Raw genomic sequence first — 21,410 nt, 5'->3', positions numbered from 1 at the left:
AATGTATCTTTAAGTGGCTTAATATGAAATCACTGAGAAAATTCCCTAGCAAGGGTTAACTGTGGGTATAAAATTGATTGCGATTTTAGTAATTCAGTATAATCACAGTCTACCAGCAGGTTGCTTTTCCAGCAGGAGGGTTTGGAATTATTTTCTGGAGTTTGCAATATAGAACTTAAATTAAGTCTCAGAAGTCAGAGGAGCTCTGCTGCATCTCTAATGTGGTGCTAAATTCTCAGCAGCACATTCTTTGTATTAAAGTCTTTGCTAGCAATTAGGTTCATTAACTATCACAATACCTTATTTATTACTCGGCATGCCATATGGTTTCCCAGCTAAAGAATGGCACCCGTTCTAGCACAGACCATTTGGCATCATAAAAATGTTAACAAATAATGTTATGGCTCTCAAGGGCAAAAGGGCTCACTGGGTTGCAGGTCTGAATGGCAGGAGAGAATATGAAAACATTTTTCTTCTATAGCGAAATAAAGAATTCCTCCAGACAGAAGTATTCAAAGAATATAACACTTGCATAACACAAATGGGAGTTTTATACATGCCTATAATAGCTATGTCAATATTTGCAGTAGGCAATGCTCTCACTCATCTCCTTTCCTCTCCCCCATTTATTTCTCCTCCCTCTTGCTAGGAAGCTGTTTAAGAGAAACAAACCAGGAGGATCCAGGTCCCAAAATGCTGAAAACTGGAAGGCAGAGCTGGAGATTTACTAAAGTTCAAATGCATCTTTGCAACTGGCTTGGGAATGACTTCTCCCCAACACCCCCATTCTTCTTCTTGTGTTTTCTTGGAGATCAGTGAAAGCTCTTCCTATTTTGATGAGGAAATGTATTTGGTCAGCTCGCTGGCAGAAATCAAGCCGGGGGGAAGGGGTAGGAGAGGGAGAGAGATATGATCTTGAAAGAGAAGTGTTTGATTTTGTAATCAATGTCTTTTGTTCCCCTTTCCTTCATCCCCTTCCCATCATGTATTTTTTAACTCCTTGGAGGTTTTTGCATTTCTTGCTTCATACGTGTTCAGGGCTCTAGAGGCAGAATTTATTTTTCACAGCCTGGTTTAAATGTATACATCTATTGCTTTAAATCTCAATTTTGGATGACCCTGGTTTTGTGGACCACAAACACACTTTAGTGGGTGATTGCATGTACAAAAACTACCTTTGATGTGGGACTTTGCTGTGGGTGAGAAGGTTCATAACATGCAGTTCCAAGTTGTAACAATCCAACCTTTGTCCCAGCCAAAGAAATTGTGGCCCTGGTATCGAAGCACTTTGGATGATGATATTCATACTCCGTAATGATAGGATCTGTAAAGTTCTGAGCCTTCTTCACCCAAACATCCAAGAGGCAACAGCTGGCTCAGGGCCTCGTTAATGGAACAGAGAGCTTTTCACCTCTAGGTCACTGGCTCAGCTGTGACCCAGGCAGTAGAGAATAAAAGACTTACAATCTGACAGCTATTCAGTGGCCTTTGGGGAAAAAGCTTGGCATCTCAGTTCAGTTCCTAGTGTCAATGTCACAAAAACCACCATTGCGGTTGATCCTCTTGTTGGCAGTCTCATCAGAAAGGCTAGGGATTAAAAGGCTCTTGGAGATTAACATTCTCTCTTGCCATTATAGGTACTCCTTCCTGGTCTATGGTGTGACACGCCACATCACAGGGAGTGATGTGAGGGGGAAACTTGGCCTGATGCACCTATTCTGTGGCTATTCTCCAGGACTGTCAGTCTGGGAATTTGATGCTCTCCTAGAAGGAAAAACAACATTGGAAGGAGGATGCTGTAAAGTGAAATTGAAGTTATGATAATGATGAAAGTCCAGATTAAATTGGATGTTTCTCTGTCTTCAGTATTCCCAGATTTACTGGAAATGGTAACAATTAACTGCCAGCATCTATGATTTTCTCATTGATCCCCCCCATGCTGTAGTCTCCTCTCTCCTAGATATTCAAAAGATACTGATCCAGGAAAGGACATCGTCACAGACTGGTCGAATCCGTGTCCCTCCTGCACAGGTTTCTATGTCACTCTCAAACATACCCATTTCAGTGATGGGGCCTTCTGGGACTGGCGAGAAAAATAGGGTGGTTTGCAGTCTCAGGTAACCCCAGCAAGCTGGCTTGCGTTGGGAGGTACACGCTTTGTTTTTTTTCAGAGTAACAGCCGTGTTAGTCTGTATTCGCCAAAAGAAAAGGAGTACTTGTGGCACCTTAGAGACTAACCAATTTATTTGAGCATAAGCTTTCATGAGCTACAGCTCACTTCATCGGATGCAACCGATGAAGTGAGCTGTAGCTCACGAAAGCTTATGCTCAAATAAATTGGTTAGTCTCTAAGGTGCCACAAGTACTCCTTTTCTTTTGTTTTTTTTAACTGGACTCATTTCCATACTTCTCAGGATGTTCCTAATGTGAATGCCCCACGTTATTAGGAGTGGGGGCACCATCCAATTATTCCCAGAGACACTTAGAGAAATTTCATGCGGAGACTTGTCATTGATTCATAGAGTCCCAGGCCAGAAGGGACCACTGTGATCATCTAGTCTGACCTCCTGTATAACACGGGCCATAGAACTTCCACACAGTAATAATTGCTGAAGTTGTCTTCTCTTGCTAAGAGTTCAACGCATTTGGGGGCTGGGGAATTCTCTCCTCCTCCTTGGACTATGTTTAACCTGCAGTTGCTGTAACTCCCCCTATAGGACAGAACCTGATCCAACTCCCACTGATGTCAGTGGAAGGACATGGATCACACAGATGCCAGTAAATAAATATGTTCCCATCACAGATCCCCAGAAAGGGGAGGCACTACTGTGAGTGAGTGGAACAGGGCTGATGCCATCTGGCATGGACAGAGCAATTGTGGCACCCAATCGCAGTGTTTAACAATAACTCCTTATGTTGATATAGTACTGTTCATCCAAGAAGACTGAACACTGTGGGGCTAATAAACTTCTTCTGAGATACAGAACCTGAGTTGGAATATGACAGCTGACAACTCTATTCTTGCAGAAGGTACCATGGCATCTTTACTTGGCCACAGCCACTCAGAGCATGTTTCCTATTCCATCTGAAAAATGGCATATCTACCAGCCAGGGGCACTGGTTTCAGCAGTGACTCAAAGAATGAATGATCTTCTACTGAATTCACTAGCCCAACTTCTGTGACACCTGGGTTTTATTTGGAGGTCTCTTGTACAAGTTGCAGCCAGCCCCAACCATGGTTAGCTATTGCATCTGATTAGATCAGGGCCCAAGGAGATAAGGCATGCTGCACTTAGATAATAAATATGGTGATGAGCATTCTAGGCATACCTTAGATATACAGAGCATGCTCACCTCTTATTCCAATGAACAGGAACAATCGTGTTTCCATTTCATTCTTATACAAGTAAGTGTATGTAAGCAGTGGCTCCTGTTGCTAAAATGATATTTCAGGCCCTAGACAAGAAGAGGCCAGTGCTCTCCTATGGATATTTTGCTTTTTCTTGCTGATCTTTTTACTTCTTGTTTCTGAAACTTTTTATTTCCCTTTTGGCTCTTTACTAAAGGTTACCCACTGCCCACAAAGTGGAACATTCTGGGTGATCAGGTATCTCTGGGAGTGAGAATAAACAGCCCACAAACACTAAAAGAAAGGAGCAAGGGGTGTGATGGGTAAGTGTTTATTCTTAGATTCATTGATTTTTAAGGTCAGAGGGGACCAGTATGCTCATTTAGTATGACCTCCTGCATAACACAGACATAGAACCTCACACAGTGATTCCTGCATCCAGCCCCACAGCTTGTGGGTGGACTAGAATGTATCTTTTGGAAAAACATCCCATCTTGATTTAAAGATGCTAAGCAATGATGAATGTACCGCATCCCCTTGGTTCTCTGTTCCAATGGCTAACTACCCTCGCTGTTGAAAATCTGAGCCTTATTTCCTTGCTGAACTTCAGTTTTCTATAGCATTGACCTCAGAAATTGGGAATTCTCTCCCTCTCTATTTTTATGCACTGAAACTGCTTCTGTATCCTAAAGCAATTAACAGTTTTGTGGCCTCAGGTGCAACTTGAGGATGGGGTGGTGCAGCAACCAACTGAAAAGGTGGCTGTGAAAAGCAAGAACAAAATACATATGCACACAGGAGCTAATTTTCAGGAACATCACACATAGGCTCAAGATGAGCTGAAGAGGATTATTGTAACTGGGCGTAGATGCTAGAAATTAATGTCACTGTACTGGGCCTGGCCCTTTAGCCACATTTAGCCTTGTAACCAAAAACCTCCTAGATAGCAGCATTGAGGATGACTCCGGTGTGGACAGAAACAGCGCTGTTAGTAGTATGTGGAGCTCTTAGAACGTCTCAGACTAAGATCCAAGTGTTTGAAAGCGATGCATAAGGTAGAAATTGTGAGGTCATTTCCCGTCCAGGCTCTGTGCAGGGAACTTCATGAGGGCATTCCACATACGACTGCTGGTAGCATATGGTCCTGTGTTAAAGTGTGCAGGGCTAGGGCTTGAAGAATGGATAGTCAGATTGCAAACTCAGCCCCCACACAGATCCGATCAAATGCAGTATTTGGAGGGAAGGGCTGGTTGGCCCAAAACAGGTACCTTGAGGAAGGGAAGCCTGAAATGATCGTCTCCTGCCCCCTGCTGGAAAACTGTATTTTAAGGAATGTGCTTAAGCTACGGGACTCCTAGGTGCTGGTCTACCAGTCAGAACAATGAATTTACTGGGAGTCAGGACAAATGAGTCTTAATCCTGGGGCTCTTCCACTCATGGGCTAGCTGACCCCAGGCAATTGGTTAACCTCCGTGCTGCAGGGGAGTTTATTCAATTCATTTATTATTGGGAAGGGCAGATCCACCACCACCCCAGACAGGAAGAGGTTAAAGAGCTCCTCTGGGCACAGACGGCTCCAACCTAGCACACCTGGTGAATCCCATCAAGCCTGGGGAGGGGTAGGTCCTTACAAGGGAGCATCCCGGTTCAGCTGGGGGCAGGTGGCACTTTGAGAGAAGTAAGGCTGATACTCCCCAGCCAGGGGAAGCCCCCTGGGAGCCTTGACCAGCTAGGCATTCTTGGAGAGGGGCCAGTTCTCTTCTCTTTTGCTTGTCTTCCCTGAAGGCCCTGGAGTCTGCCCTTTGTGCAGCTACTTTACCTGCCCTGTGAGGTGGTCAGAGAACCTGAACAGCCCATGCTAGAGGGCTGAGCTCTGGACTTTGAGACAGGAGTGACACCCATCCACCCTCAAAAGGGGCACCAGAGAGGTATAACCTACTACAACTGTCCTGTATTTATTGGTGGGGATTAGTCAGCCCCAACAAAGCATTTCTGGCAGGTCTCTTATAACCATGTAAAGTAACAGTAGGGGTACAACTTTCAAAAGCACCAAGGCTCAGATCCTGCAATGTATTTAGGTACGTGACTCACGTTGAAATCAACTCATCTAATGGAGTTAGGTACCTAACTCCACTGGAGAAGCTGAGCCTTAGGCGTCTAAGCCCCATTTTCCAAAGTGATTCAGGCACTTCATAGCCACATCTCCTTGAGAGTCAGTGGTATTCACCGGTTACCTCCCCTTAGGTGATCTTCCAAAGATGATCCTAGATGGATTTCCTCCGCTTCGGTGCATATTCTTTCTGGGACTTGTGTTAGCATTTGCTGAATATATTATGACCTAGTATTTACTCTCGTTAACTTTGAAACTTTTCTGTGGCTTCCCTTCCCATTTCAAAAAGAAAAGGAGTACTTGTGGCACCTTAGAGACAAACCAATTTATTTGAGCATGAAAGCTCATGCTCAAATAAATTGGTTAGTCTCTAAGGTGCCACAAGTACTCCTTTTCTTTTTGCGAATACAGACTAACACGGCTGTTACTCTGAAACTTCCCATTTCAGTGTTTAACAGCTAAAGCACTGGTGTATTCTTCCACTATTAATTATCATTATTCTGGGCTGTGGCTTAAAGCTGGTTGAGTGCGTTTTCATTTCCTGACCTCTCAGTGTGAGCACACCCCTGCACTCCATCCAGATGGAAGCTCCAGGTGCCCAAGGAATGAACACACATGCACTTAAGAGCAAACAATACACACTGGCCTCTTGCTCCCAGTGCATGAGCTGGCTCGGTTGTTGTTGTCAGCATCCACTAGAGGTCAGCAGAAGTTGCTGAGAAAGGGGCCCTAGCTTGTCGTGAGTGAGTTCTCACTACAGAATGCAAGGAGAGCATCCAATATTTCTCATTATTCTTTGTTCTGAGCTTGATTTGGCTTCAAGCACAAGCCAGGCTATTGCCTTTGAGTAGGAGGAGCACAGGGCTTGGGAATCCAAAGAAAGGGGGATAAAAGTGAACCCTTTTAATAAAAAGAAAAGGAGGACTTGTGGCACCTTAGAGACTAACAAATTTATTTGAGCATAAGCTTTTAATGTGGCTTTTTAAGTAAGAAGTAAATAAAGTGAACTTCCTCTCTAAGGAGAAGCAGGTATTTATTCTTAGATTTTGTATTTAGTCACGTTAAAGACAATGAAAACAGAAGGCCAGAGCCCGAGCTAGTGCCGATGGTGTAGGTTCTACTGACATCAATTTACAGCCATATCAAATGATGATCTGGCCCTATTTGTGCCAATTGAGCTGAGCTGAATGTTCACCAGCCTCCGTGTTTCTTAGCTGTGGCTGAACTTGAGCTTTGCTATAAGCTGATTTTTCAGAATGCCACTTCGCAGGCCCCTAGGGCTGTTTTTCCCTCCTCCCCAAAGTCAAAACACTTTAATGTCCCTAATGGGGTGAAAGATGCTGGCTGGACAGACCTGGAGACTGAAGTCCTCTGTTTATCTATGAAACAAATACAGCATAGTGAGCAGTAATGAGAATTTTCCCCCAGTGCCCTGCCAATGGGCAACTATGCATGCCTTATTCATCCATTGGCATTTCTACTGAGTTATCCTGAGGGTACCAGCTGTGATGCGGATACCTATCCATTAAGAACTGGGCTGAAATTAGACAGCACTTAGAGGTCCCAGTCAGGGATGGGGACCCCGTTGTGCTTGGCCCTGGAACATGTCATGAAAAGACAGCCTTTGCTCCAAAGAGTTTACAATCTAATCACCAACTTTTTTCACGCTGGCCACTGGAAACCAGTCAGATGTGGAAAACTTTTATTCACGGCGATCCTGGCCTCTGAATGCATAGCTCGTTGGCAAGCCCTTGAGCTATTTGGCTCCCCATTGCCACTTGATTTGGAGTCAGGGTTATGCTTTCTAAGCCCAGCCCCAGCTGGTCATTTTTAAACTCCTTTTATGCTAGGCTCAGTCTGTCCCTCATGATACTGGTTGCAATTCTGCCTTCATAAAAGGCCTTCTGCCTGGCTTCCTCCTTCACGGCCTGTGAATGTAAGAGCTGCTTTTCCCTCCCCACCTCATCCCAGCTAGATTCCATCTGATCTTTGCTGGATCTGCCTCTCTCATTCTCCACATCTCCAGGCTCATTCTGATTGTGTGTTCTGTTGCCCACATCAACACGGGCAGCCTGTCTGCAACCAATTATTCTCCGCACATTGCTCTGTCCCTCCTGCTCTAAGCTCTCATAATGAGCAGGGTTCCTAAAGGAGCGGCTAACAAAGAGCTTTGGCTTTTGGATTGTACTCAGCCTCAGAGGTAGATGGGCAGAGCTTACCAAACCAGTGCTTGAATTCTAAGGTTCTTTCAATACGTTCAGATATGTGCCAGGATGACATGGTATTGAGCACAGCCTTTCCACACCAATGAGAGGTGGTTAATTTAAAATGGGGCTTTAAAGATGGAAAAATCTTCCAGAGATTGTGTACCCCTTTCACTAAATCCCAGTCTGCTTTTAGCGTCTTCACAATTTGCCCTTGCTCTGTGTCATGATTATCAGAAATATGGTCTAAATTTTCAAAAGTGACTAGCGATTTTTTTTTTTTTTTTGGCACCCATCCTCTGAAAATTATGTCTCTCAGGGTTTCTCAAGTTTGGCTTCCTAAAATTGAGTCCCCACTCAATCACCAGTCAGATGGGACAAGTGAGGCCATTTTTATTTAAAGAAGAGGTTGCTCCCTTCCCATCTGGGTCATTTCCTTCATGCCATGGGGTAGACCTAATGTTAAACTGGTTACATCATATTCTTTTACATGATTAGGCTTTGATGTCACAAAGCCCTTGCAACAAAGAGCCTGTGATTGAAGAAGCCCTGTCAAACGGTGAAGGAGAGTGGAGTTTTGGTCAACTTCTGACATAATTAGCATATAGGGTGTCTACAGGACTAGAGATGGTTGGCTACAGAGAGCCAAGCAAGCCACTCAGGATCAGATTATTGAAGGTAAGATTTATATTGGGATGACTGGACTAGAGTGGAGAATGGATGGAATGAAACATTCTTGGATAGAGTCTTCCTGGATAAGAACTAGTTTCCAAGGCCCAGATTTTCAAAGGTACTTAGGGCCTAAAAATTTAGTGAGATGCCTTGTGTGATTCCCCTTCTCCCCCCCACAAAGCACAAAGGTGCCTAAGGCCTATTGAAATATCTGCGCCACTAGATGTCTAAATATCTTTGAAAATCTGGCCCTCGGAAACTAGTTCTTATCCCGGAAAGCTCTCCACGAATGTTTTCCCTCCATCCGTTTCCCACTCAAATCCAGCCTTTCCACCATTGAATTGACTTGGATGCCAAACATGCAACTCACTAACTTTCCCTCCTGCATAAAAGTCAAATTTCCAAGGGCATTTTTAGGAGTAAATTCCCCCTCCACCGCAAATGCTGACCCACTTGCAAAATTCTGCTACTAAGTGCACAGACAAATATGTTGTGACTGATTTGGAATGCCCCAATTTCTTCCAGCCTTCAAGAGGGATTCATAAATAGCTCTTTAAAAAATAAGATAGTTTGCAAATTGTCTTGATTTACAAATGTTATCTAAGGTTTCAGTCACTTAGGAATTTCTAAATAGATAAGATACCAAGGGTTTGTTGTATCTCCTGGCAATTATTAAGAAAATAAAATCAGTTAATATCTAACCCTGAATCCAAACTGTAATGTTAGGATGTAAACTCTTATTCAGACTCTGTTAGGAGCGCTGGAGTTCTGTGTCCTGTTTGTGGGTTTTCAGAATAATCTTGGGGGGTGAGAAAATCCTTTGATTAAAACACAGCTGCATGTGCTGATCAAAACACTTTATATGCTGCCCAGGTTTTCATTATGTGTGACTCAGTCACCTAGATGTTCTCTTATGCAAGAAATCAAGCAAATAGGAGCCCATTCTGATAGAACAAATTTCCCCAGCTGTATGTGCATCGCATGTGAAGCTGCAGTAAACAAACACAAGTGTTCCACTAACGTGGACTATTCTTGGCCATGACAAGGAAAAGAATGGCTGATATTTAGAAAGGGGGTTGGATGACTTAGGGAGTTGAAAAATAAGTTGAGAAACTTTGACTTCCTTGGGGAGGGAGGATGGTCTAGTGCTTAGCCTAGCCTAGAGCCCTGAATTTAATTCTTTTCCACTGATTTCCTTTGGGACCTTGGGCAAGACACTTGGGGTAAAATTTTCAAATATGCCTTAAGCTCAAATCTTCAAAAGTATTGAGGCTTCTAAACTCCCATTGAATTCAGTGGAAGTTAGGAACCTTCATACCTTTGAGGATCTGAGGCTCAGGTGCTTTTGAAACTGTTAACCCTTGAAGGCTGGGAGGTGCACAGATACTATGTTACAGGTCACCAGAGAAGTGCCTATGATAGATAGGTAACTAGTTGACCTGCAGTGATAGTTAGCTGGTTGGTCACCAGTTTGAAAGGAGTTAGCCTTAGTTCGGTTCCTCATGGACAGGTGTTCCCTGCTTATTGGCCTCCCTTTGTGGCCACAGACTGAAACGAGGGAGAACACACACCCTTTGCCTCCAGAGTTGGTCTCTTCAGAACAGGCTTCACTATTCTGGAGGGGAACAAGGAATTGGTACTTGTAGGTCAGAATCCTGGGCTTGACCTGTTTGGGATAAAGAGGCACCTTGGTTTCCTGGAGCTGTCAGACCACCACTTTATTGTAAAGAGAAATTTAAAACCAAAGGGCGGGGGGAACCCTAAAACCAATCTGTGACATGATGAGCTCAATGACTGGAGGGCAGTTACAATTGACGAAAACCTGGGCTGTCTATGAACTTCCCTAGTTGATTCTATTCTATTTAAAAGTTATTTTAGGATGAGCTGTACTGAGTATATGCACAGCCCCTCTGTACCATGCAGTTAGGTCTGGCATTTAAAATCTAATCGCTTTTTCCTCCCCATCCCATGCAAGATGTCAAATATTTTAGGTTAAGAAAAGAGGAAAAATAATTACACAGTAAATTAAACCAGGGCAACCCCCCTGCTTATTAAGACTTCAAGAGTTACACGTTGCTGCTTCTGGCTTCAGCTATCTTGAACGGTACAAAGGGTAATTCTAAAAATAGGTCCTGTACAAATGATTAGGTCATACACTGCTTGGCAGAGACTTTTTTTATTTAATTACAAACTAGACCCTGGATTGTTGGTGGAAAAATAAAAATACGACAGTTCAAAGCCCGGCTACCCGTTTTGCAGCCCAATAAACTTTGCTCTCCTTAGCTGAGTCACTGTAGATACATTCCCTTTTGTGGTGGGGGATTTAGTCATGGAATGTGGGCAGGCTGGCCTCCGCTGTCATGGTCCTGAGTCACAATTCACAATGATCCTCATAGTGTTTGCAGGCTTAGGGCCATAAGCCACTAATTAGCCTTATTGTCTTACAGTCCTCCCTGTATATATAACCTGGACAAAAGAGGAAGGAACGGAGAGAAGGCATCAAAATCTGCAAGCCCAAGAAATTATCATGCAAATATTAGTTTATCACATACTTGTACCTTTTTTGATCCATTTGATCTCTGAAAGCTGACATTCCAAGGGCCAGGATAGTTCTAACCTCTTCTTTAAATGTATTCTATTTTTCCATGTGTTTTTGGTGCCTTATTAATAGTGTTGCGCATACAGCCCCTCCCCTCCTTGTGCAACACAGATGCAAAGAGCTGAGATTTACAAAAGTGACCTAGGCCCAGATCCCCAGAGGTATTTAGACACCCAGTTCCTATTGAAATCAATGGAAGCTAGGCACCTACGTACTTTTGAAGATCTGGGGCTTAGTGTGTTTGGGTGTCTATTGTTTGGGGGTCTGATTTAAGACACCTTAGTGGGCTTTCAGAAAGCATTGAGCCTCCTCCCTTCTGAGAATCAGGGCACTTTCAGCTGTGCCCAACTGAGCCCCCAAAATCATGAGTCACTTTTGAACATCTTGGTCATTGTGTTCCTAACTCCAAAGAGTCACAGACCTTGATCCTGCAAACGCTCTTGCATCTGAATAATCACCTGGAGTCCCATTGGACTCCAGGCGTGTGAAGTTACTTCTCATGTACATGAGTGTGTTTTCCCCCCACCAGAATTGGAGCGTAAGAGCCTGATTCTGCAAACACTTAAGCATGCACATAACGTTCTTCACATGTGTTGCCCTGTTTCTTTTGTATGATTTTTTTTTTTTTTTCAGGACAGGGCCCTAACTTTAAAAGTGATGTGGTGAGTTAAAGTAAAAAGCCAAAGGGGGATGCAGGCAAGAAGGACAAGGGTTACTGTAATACAAGTTTGTGGCCAGTCCATTAGGGTACGAACAACTTAAATATGCACCATTCAACTTAAATATGCACCTTTCCCTGGAGCAATAGCGGAGAACTCCTCCATGATTGTATTAGCTCAGTTAAAACTGTGTGGCTGTAACAATAGGTGCTGCTTATTTTAATACGGATGGTAACTACAGATAATCTGCAGAAATGCAGGAAACCAACAGAAATGTGTGCGAACCGACCACCTCTTATCCTAGCCTGCAATTCTCCAAAAGCAGCTCTTCTTTTCCTGTTACTCTCTGCTATTACGAGCCAATGCCACACAACTCCAGCGTGCAGCTATGATATGCCTGGGTCCAGTATCCAAACACCTCAGATGGAAACTCAGACTAATCTGTGGATTTCACATGTTCTATAGATGCACATTTAGCAGCCTTCTGAGGTCCCTGTAAAATTTCTATTTTCTTCCAAAAATAGCTTTGGGTTTGTTTTTGTTTTTTTAAAAAAAAGTCTAACACATTTAATCATCTTTTCATAAGCTGTCAGCTTGTTTTATATGTGAACTTGGAGCAGTGAATTATGCTCAAATCTCAGAGCAAACCTAGCACACGTACAGTAAGAACTTTGCATAAATACCAACAATATGACATCTGTGACAGGAAGAGTTCTAAGCCCTTGGTGACAAGTTTGCAGAATCAGGGCCTAGAACTATAAAGGTAAATTGTGCACAAAGGCCGGGTCTGGTCATAGTTTTGTGATTTTTAGACCATCATTATAAAATGATGCCAAAAGCCTTAGATTTTAGTATTTAACTCAAAATAGCCTCTATTCCTTCCCTAAAGCTCAGCTGATGACATTTTAAACCACTATCCCAATAGTCCCTCAGCAGCAACAAATGAACAGCTCTCCATGCTACATGAAAGCCTCCATGATTGTAAGGGACAAACCACTGGCCCTCCTTTAGAGAATTCCTGCTCCCACCCAGCCCCCTATCCAGCCTAGGTTTTAACTCAGCAGCATTCAAGGTTTTACAGTGAAACTGATTCAACTTTTTACTATCAGGGTCGCTTATCCCTGTATGTGACAGTGTGTAGAATCTTTTCGGAGGCTAGCAAAGAAGTGGTTAATTCTGGCTAGTGGAAGGAACACAGCTGCCTGCCCTGAGTGCAGGGATTTGCAAGGTAACAGGGCTGGGCCAGTGGGAGGGAATTAATTATTTCCACCTAGTCATATGAGAAGGATGGTTAATAATAATCACAACAGACAGCACATCATTGCCTTTGTATCTGGTTGAGAGATTTACAACTTAAGCTCATGGCAGAAGAAGAAGAAATTGCTTCAATCACTTGGAGCAATGGCACACGGAGAGCCACTTGGGCATGACTGCTATTTAACATGACAAACCCAGCCTGGCTTCATTTAATGTGCTGGTTCTTTTCTAATAAACATGTTACTCGATAAGGTGAGGATTATGTTTTAAACATAAGTAAATTGCAGAAGGTGGAGAGAGGGGTTAGCATGCAATGGATTTTTCAGGGGTGGGAAACAGTAGAAGGAAAAAAGGCAACTCTTGGAATATAGGGGGTAACTCCTTTGCAGAGAGAGTCCCAAAACCTGAGGATAGCCCTGGCTGAGTTTTCTTCTTTTATGGGTAGGCAGCCTCAAAGCCTGATGACTAGGCTCTTAAATTGGTACCCATTGCTATAATATCTAGCATTTCTGTGATTGATAATTAAAGACTTGGAGATTGAGATGACCTTTGCAGGGCCCGTTGGTCTTACATATGGCTTATCCACAACAGGTGGAAACGTATTATTGTCAGGTGCAGGCACAGGTTGCTGTTGCTGGATTCAATCTAGTTGAGATGTTCGGGGTAGTCTCCTTTCCCCCATATCTCTGAGTGAGCTGCTGTGAGTGATGGACGAGAGGTTTGTTAAGTAGATCTTCAGTTTCTCCAGTCCTACCTGGCAAGGTCCTACTGTAGCAAGCTGTAATGAAGTGTTCCTTTAAGACTTCCTGATTGTAACAAGAGAACCCCAGGACTGCTGGAGTTTAGTTTAGCCCAGGAAAACTTTGCATGGAGCAGGTTGTGGGAGCTCTGCTGTTACAAAAACACTCAGCGCATACTGGTGTGTGTCTCTATTTGCTTCTATATGACACTACACAAGTAAAAAGCTGAACCTATTGGAATCTCACTTACACTCCATTTTTCTATTGGTCTCGAGGCACCCAACTACCAGGTAGATGGTCTCTTTTGCTTATGGTGTCAGAACCTCCAAATCTTGTATTTGACTTGATTTGGAGGAGGAAACAAAGTTTTATTTTATCTAAATCAAGAAGACAGGAGGTGGAGGCAGGGGGAGGGTTGCTCGTAGCAGAATTTGCTTTTAACATTTCCTGTGCATAATGTATACATGGTCTCACTGAAAGACAAGGGACTGACATTTAGAAGGTCACAAGCAAGGGATTTTTTTATGTTTTTTCATCTTCTTATTTCATACCTCTCAGAATTGCTCTGCCTTTCACTTCCCTTATGGTCACCGATAGTGTCTGAACACATTGTATGTGTCTGGAGGAGGATACACATTCTGAAGGAAGTAGAGAGGCACATTTCCTAGTGGTGTGAGTGTTTTCTGAGGAGGACTCCCTTGTTCCTGCTATTGTCAAGCAACAGATGTTCTTGACCAGGCTGTTACAACAAAGCTAATGTAACGGTAAATATTGGTTCAAATTTTTACTACGGTCCATGGCTTCAAGCAATAAGTGGCTTCTTTACATCATAAGTATACAACCAGAGACCAAAATATGTGCAGTGAAATACAGTAACCCTTACTGTGATGGTTCATGGCAGTGTGTGGGTGGGGGGCAAGAGGGGAATGGCTAGGGAAAGGGTTGTGGGTGGATGGACATTAGAAGAGCGAGTGTGGAGAGACAGGTAGAATCATAGAATATCAGGGTTGGAAGAGACCTCAGGAAGTCATTTAGTCCAACCCTCTGCTCAAAGCAGGACCAATCCCCAACTAAATCATCCCAGCCAGGGCCTTGTCAAGCCTGACCTTAAAAACTTCTAAGGAAGGAGATTCCACCACCTCCCTAGGTAACGCATTCCAGTGTTTCACCACCCTCCTAGTGAAAAAGTTTTTCCTAATATCCAACCTAAATCTCCCCCACTGCAACTTGAGACCATTACTCCTCGTTCTGTCATCTGCTACCACTAAGAACAGTCTAGAGCCATCCCCTTTGGAACCCCCTTTCAGGTAGTTGAAAGCAGCTATCAAATCCTCCCTCATTCTTCTCTTCCGCAGACTAAACATCCCCAGTTCCCTCAGCCTCTCCTCATGACTCATGTGTTCCAGTCCCCTAATCATTTTTGTTGCCCTCCGCTGGACTCTTTCCAATTTTTCCACATCCTTCTTGTAGTGTGGGGCCCAAAACTGGACACAGTACTCCAGATGAGGCCTCACCAATGTCGAATAGAGGGGAACGATCACGTCCCTCGATCTGCTGGCAATGCCCCTACGTATATATCCCAAAATGCCATTGGCCTTCTTGGCAACAAGGGCACCCTGTTGACTCAAACAGTGTAGAGATGACAAGGTGCAGATCTGAGGGAGTGCAAGGTTTGTATCAGGATTGGACTCTGCTGCTGAGCTCGCCAATTCCAAAGACCTCTTCAGCTGTGGCAACCGTGGAAATCGAATTTCAGCTGAGTGGAGCCTGCAAGAGAACATAATACACAGACCTGACATATTGTCTGTATTCCAGTAGGGCCTAGAGGCCCCACTGAAGATCGGGGCCCCATTTTTGCGAGCCGCTGACACAGAAGTGGTAAGAGACAATCGGAGCCCCAAAGAGTTTGCGGTTTCGGGACAGACAAGACGAAGGTAGGGGAAGCTACTTTTCTAATGCCAATGGCACCACCAAGGTCTCCTAACCAGAGCTGTGAAGAGGGAGATTGTTCTAGTTTGGGTGGGGGTGACATTTTGAAAATTGTTTTTGTTCCAATTTGGAATGAAAGCAAAAATGTGAGATTCTCTGCGAGGGGATGGCATCAGGACCCTGGGATTCCCAACCCCAGGGCAGTCCATCAGATAGTTCCTCCCCATGGCTTCTCAGCAGCCTGTCATGAAACCAGGCCGGGTGCCAACGGAACTTCGTCAAAATCAAAGTGTCTCCGGGAAATGCTTTCATTTCAATACATTCTGCTGGAAAAATAAAAGTTTCAGTAGAATTTTCTGTCCTCCTCTCTGTTGATGCCTGTTATCCGCAAAAGACAGACAAAACTGAAACCTTCTTTGAGCAAAGAAAGTGTCTTGAAGTGCATCCATGTACGGTGTCCATGATACACCAGTGGGAAGAGGTGTGTGCCATGGGAGGTGATTTTGGACTATGAGTCTGTTTGGGAGTCCATGTGGAAAGAAAGTCTGTCTGGTTCCTAAAGGAAAGGGTGTCCCCCACCATAGAAATCATCCACATATTTGTTACCTTTATTGACAGCCTCAGCAGAGAAACTTGGGACTGAATGGACCACGTAGTCAGAACTCCCTTCTCACCCCTAGGTGAGAAGGCCCCTCCCAGGGAATATGCAGGCTAACTTCTTATTGGATTGTATGTTCTTGGTCGGGTACCATCTTGTGTGTTTATACAGTGTCTAGCACCATGGGGTCCTGGTATGTGCCTGGGATTCCTTGGCTCTACTGTGCAATTCAAATGACGAAAATAAGAATGCACATGAGTAAAATTATGTAACTAGTCCTATTGCAGTAAAGGGGCACTAGTCAGGTGAATGAAGTTTATGCACGTGCTTGCAGGATCGGAGCTTTGGAGCAAGGACCATGTTTTAACTTGTATTTGTACTGCACAAAGCGCAATAGGAGCTTGATTCTGACTGGGGACTCTGAGAGCCACTGTAATATAACTATTAAGGTGCAGTTTGAAACTGCGGGAGTATTTAAGTGCACGGTTGCCTGAGCTATACCTATTCTGTGGATGAATGAGGACTTCAGTTTTAGGGTCATCCGGACAATATCTTTTGAAAAATAGCAATAGGAATTAAGTCTCTTAAAGTTAAACAGCTCAATAGCTTTTACTTTATTTATTTATTTTTTTAAAAGAAAAGTGAGAGGCTTTTTGCAGGAGTGGGTGGGTGAAATTCTGTGGCCTGCATTGTGCAGAAGGTCAGACTAGATGATCATAATGGTCCCTTCTGACCTTAGTATCTATGAAATGCACCAGTTCCCAGAAAGGACTGGGGGAGAGTGGGGGGCGTTAATCTTCAGCGTGCTGCCTGGGAATTTAGCCTTGGGAGTTCCATTATTGCTAATGGGACTCATGCAGCTTAATTTCATGCAAGCTACACTAAAAATGTACCCCTAGCTGTCTGCAAAATTTCAATTCTGAAATCAAGCCTCTTAAAAGTTAGAGCAGGATAAACAAACACCTGAAACCCTTCCCCCTCCCTCCACAGTATTTTCTTCTAGTTCACTTTTTATTCAAAAAACACACAACAGCTCTGTGGATGTAAGCAATTTTAAAAGAGGAAATAGGTATCTGGGCTGGCAGCCTGCATGCCAAATTTCAGCTTGCTGCCAATTAAAACGGCAGAGTTATAACCCCTGAAAAAATGTGGTTTTGTTGATGTCTTATCTTTAACTATGCTACTGTGAATGCCACACTGTAATACTTACTTATCTAATAACCCTCCATGCTGTCCCCTTCATTATGGGGCCTCTGTTATTAGGCTGTTCTTGTTAAATGACTGCTATCATCTGGTCCCAAAGTACATTAAATCCCATTATAATTATAAACACACTTCCCTATAACATTCTCTTTAGATTACATTCATACTGCTTTGCCCCTCAGGGTATCTTTATAGTAATACCATTCTTATTTGCTATTTTAGCTGACAATATTGGGTCCTACCCTATTTGCATCCTCTAGAGGGAGAAGGGAAAGTCTTTATAGCTTTCCCATTACAGATTCATATTTTGATGTCCCCTGGAAACCTCACTTACCTCATTTATTTCATTCACGCTCCCCTGTTATATAAGGAGACCTGGGTTTTAAAAGGTGTTGAACTTTGGTACCAAAGTATGTTGGCCTTTATGAATTGCACCATTCCAGGAGCTCCACTCCAAAGAGTTGCTTTGTAAACAGGCAGTTCGGTGTAACCCAGAGTCTGTCCATCTCTCACTTTTTAAAAAAATCCCTTCTTTTTGTAGAGGCTGCAGTAGTAAATCGTTGCCCCCAGACTTTCACTGCTATTCTTGCGTCACAAGAACCTGCCCTTCCTATAAACTGTGCTTGTTTGGGGTAGTGTCTTTATCGGGTCAAAATAACCATTATCAAGCCGGTGTGTACCCAACATTAAACTCTAACAGAAACAGTTTCCAAGCCCATGGGTTTGTCTTTGTTACCTTCTCCATCTCTCGAATTCAGGCATCAGTCTCCCTGTACTACTTGCTAGCAAGGGGCTGGGCTCTCAAAGCGCAGACTTTGTTAAGCGAGGGAGATTTCTTGTGTAAGGAATCTTGGGGACTGTTCTCGCTTCCTATTGTTTCAAGTGGCCTTCTCTGGCTTGAGGATTAATTGAAGATTAGGATCGGGGGTTAATTGTGTATTTCTCCGTTTGGGAAGATAGGGTCCTTCCTAGGGTGAGTCTGCTGCGCGTTAGAGTAATTGTGAGGCAGGCTAGGACCGAATGACAGGCAGCCTTATCGTTCGCCTCAATGCAGTTGTCACGTTAGAAGTTCAACAAGTTTAAAATGTATCTTTTTTAACTTGTCTGTAGCGCAGTCAATTATATCCGCCTGCTTGTTAGGCGGCTTTTCGATGTAATGATTTCATTATTAACACGCTGGGGGGTTAACCCTTTCGCTGCTGCTCCCACCGCATCCCCAGGTTTCGGGGGTGTTGCTAAATGTGGAGGTAGGGGCGTGCGGGCGTGTGTGTGTGTGTGTGTGTGTGTGTGTCAGAGAGAGAATACACAACCTCGAATCCTGTGCATTACAGTTGGTGCTACTCAGTGTCTTGTATTAGGTGAGCGCTGCGCACTCATTAATTAAGGCGAGGGTTAATTTAAACCCGGCTCCTCGTGATTGTGTTATGGCTTCTTGGCTCACGCACTTAACGAGGCATCAGGAGCTGATTTGCGAAGACCAGTCTTTTGATTTCCTCTTCTGGGCAGGGGCGAGGTGGAGAGGGACGCGGGAAGCAGGGAGTTTGGCTGTCAGGCGTGCGGGGGGCGAGGAGACCGTGTGTCCGGTATCTAACCTAGGAGCTGCGTTTGCAGCCAGGGATCACAATCCAGCCGCCCCCAGGTGAAACACCCAATGGCAGGATTGAACGTGTGGAGGTGCGGGGCTCTTGTGTGTCCAAACAAACCCTCCAGAGCCCGGCCTCCGAGACACGTTTCGTGCCATGCGCTGGGGTGTGTGGACGGGTCCCTCTCGCGCCTGTGCACCTTGTCCTAAAGCCATCCTGCCTGCCCCCATCCACCGCTCGGGAGCCGCCTGTTCTGGGAGTGCACCGCTCCGCCGGGCACCTGTCCACACGCTGCTCCGCGACCTCCCCCTCGCTCCCCCCGAGGGCGCAGCGGGTGCCCGCTCAGAGCCCAGGGGTGCCGCCGGGGCTGCTCTAAAGCCGGATTGGAGGCATTGGCTCCGGTTCATTGATTCCCAAAGGCAGCCTCCTGCTCCTCCATGTTTGTTGTTGGCAGAGGCCAGCGACGCCAAGCGCTGTCCAGCAGCCCTCGCCCCATCCCCTCCTGTCAGTCTCCAAAGCCAAGCACCGTGAGCAGCCGCCCGCTCCCTTCCTCCCCATGCAACTTTTCGGTGACTTCTTTCGGGATGGGCAGGAGCCGAGCCAAGGGCTCTCCCCCTTCCCCTCCATCTGGCTGCCAGCATCTCCCACGGGCTGGCACGCCTCTGCCCAGGACTTGGGTACCGGTCTGCCTGGCGGAGCAAACCGAGAAGCGATCTCCCCAGGAGCGCTATAATAGACACCCGCTCCCCACCTCTGCTGTGCCCCCCTGCCCCGCTTGTACCTCCCCAGCTCTGGTCAGGGCAAGCTGACAGGAGACGCTTGGACCCCTTGTCCTTAACGCGGCTGGCTTGGGAGGGGCGGTTTAATAGACTGGAGCAGGAAGGATGCTCAGGGGAAGCGGTTCCCATCTGCGTTCTCCTAATCCGGAGCCTAATTCGGCTGGCACAGAGCTCTGTCTTGGTCCTTCCACACGGATCGCTCTGGTGCGATTCCCGAGGAAAGGGACCCAGAGCTTTCTGTGGCTTCCCACTCCAAGCCTGGTTTCCTTCGCCTTTCGCATCAGTACGGGAACGGGGGCCCAGCCCAGCATAACACAATGCTTCCCGTGAACCCTGCAAGGTGTAGTTAACGCACAGAATAGTGTAAACCCGGAGGGTCCTGTCTCCGCAATCCGCCTGGGAACAGTCTCCTCCATCCTTGGCAGTCAACAGCTGCAGTGCACGATTCACGGACTAAATCATAACACAGGGTTCCAGAGAGACCCGAAAATCGCTTCTTCCTCCCTCCCTCCCTCTCTCCACCAAATCAGCACTGCTTACCGAGGGGATCAAGTTTGAATTGGGGGGGGGCGTGTGGGATTTGGGGGGCAAGGGATAGTAACTACTCCATCCTGTCCTTTCCGAAGTAGTCCCTCAAGTCTGAATAGGTTAGCAACCCCCCCCCAAACCCGCAGTGTTGCAGCAATGGGGGGATGGCGCCCGCTTCTGTTCCAGCTCCAGGTCCCCGAGAGACAGCCCAGGCAGGTGGAAGTTTCCCTCCTGGGAGCAGCTTCTCTGGCAGAGGCCCAGCATCAAACCTGGGCCCCTCAATAATTGTGGGACATGCGGGGCTCCCCCAGGGTGGGTGTCCGGGAAGTTTTCTCCTCCAGGATCTCCCCCAGCCCCCCCCCCCCTCCCCGGCAGGGTGCAGGCTCCCAGCAGAGACCTCAGCCGCGAGGGGTCTGGCACAGATCGGTTTGGCTCCGCGGGGCGTGCAGGGGCCGGGGTGCTGCGGGGGGGGGGGCAGACTCTGGCGGGAGGGCGCTGCGCCTATGGGTGGGGGGGGGGAGCCGGGTGTGGGCACGAGCCCCGTGCCAGCAGTAAAGATGGTGCCCGGGCCGGGCTTCGCTGGGGTGGGAGCGGCCCTGACGCGGGGCGCAAGCCGGCACGTCAGGCCGCGCGGTGTTGATTTGCTAACCTTAAAGCAGAGAGGAGTTGGAGAGGATGAGAGCGGGTACTGCGAACTGCCGGATCATGCTTCTGCGGCTTTAACAAGAAGCAACAGTTCCGACGCCAAGGAGCCTCCTGCCATGCACTGACCGTGAGTGCCCGCGGCGGGGGCAGGCTTGCGGGAACTTGCTGGGGTTGCTTTAGAGGAGGGGGCGCGGGGAGGGGTGGGGGGTGTTGGTGTTTGCTCCTGAATGGATGCACGGGGAGAGAGATGCAAGGAGAGAAATGGTCTTGCCTGTCATTTCTGCCCCTTGCCGGCTCTCCCCTGGGGAAATGGGGGGTAAACTGGGCACCGGGGTGCTTGCAATGGAGGAGGGAGGACTGGGGACGCTTTGGGTTCCGGTGTGTGTGGAAGAAGCTGGCAGGGAGCTGAGAGGCAATTGTTGTGATGTTCTGGCTAATATGTATTCTGAAGGGCTCGCAGGAGAAAAATGTGACTTCCCCTCCTTATTTATTTGTTGCGTGGGGAGGTGGAGCCCTGTGATGGTTTCGGAGCGAGAAGGCTCGGGTCTGGGCTGG

General features: G+C 46.0%; 1 protein-coding gene and 1 long non-coding RNA gene across 2 annotated transcripts in view; one reads left to right on the top strand and one right to left on the bottom strand.

The window, feature by feature from the left end:
- Positions 1–12,167: 12,167 nt before the first annotated feature.
- Positions 12,168–20,937, bottom strand: LOC125625307 (uncharacterized). Its single transcript, XR_012665734.1, has 2 exons — positions 20,860–20,937; positions 12,168–15,357 (listed from the first exon to the last, which is right to left on the bottom strand). It is a non-coding gene; the product is annotated as an uncharacterized LOC125625307 (long non-coding RNA).
- The window catches only part of ZBTB16 (zinc finger and BTB domain containing 16), a 178,364-nt gene continuing 177,822 nt past the window's right edge, over positions 20,869–21,410 (top strand). The window contains exon 1 of the mRNA XM_048827508.2: positions 20,869–20,982. The gene's annotated coding sequence lies outside the window, so the exon portion shown is untranslated. The remainder of the gene's footprint in view (positions 20,983–21,410) is intronic.

Source organism: Caretta caretta, chromosome 22 (assembly GCF_965140235.1).
Source record: "Caretta caretta isolate rCarCar2 chromosome 22, rCarCar1.hap1, whole genome shotgun sequence".
Taxonomy (NCBI): domain Eukaryota; kingdom Metazoa; phylum Chordata; order Testudines; family Cheloniidae; genus Caretta; species Caretta caretta.
The sequence above is the reverse complement of the archived record's forward strand: the minus strand, read 5'-3'. Positions and strand labels throughout refer to the sequence as shown.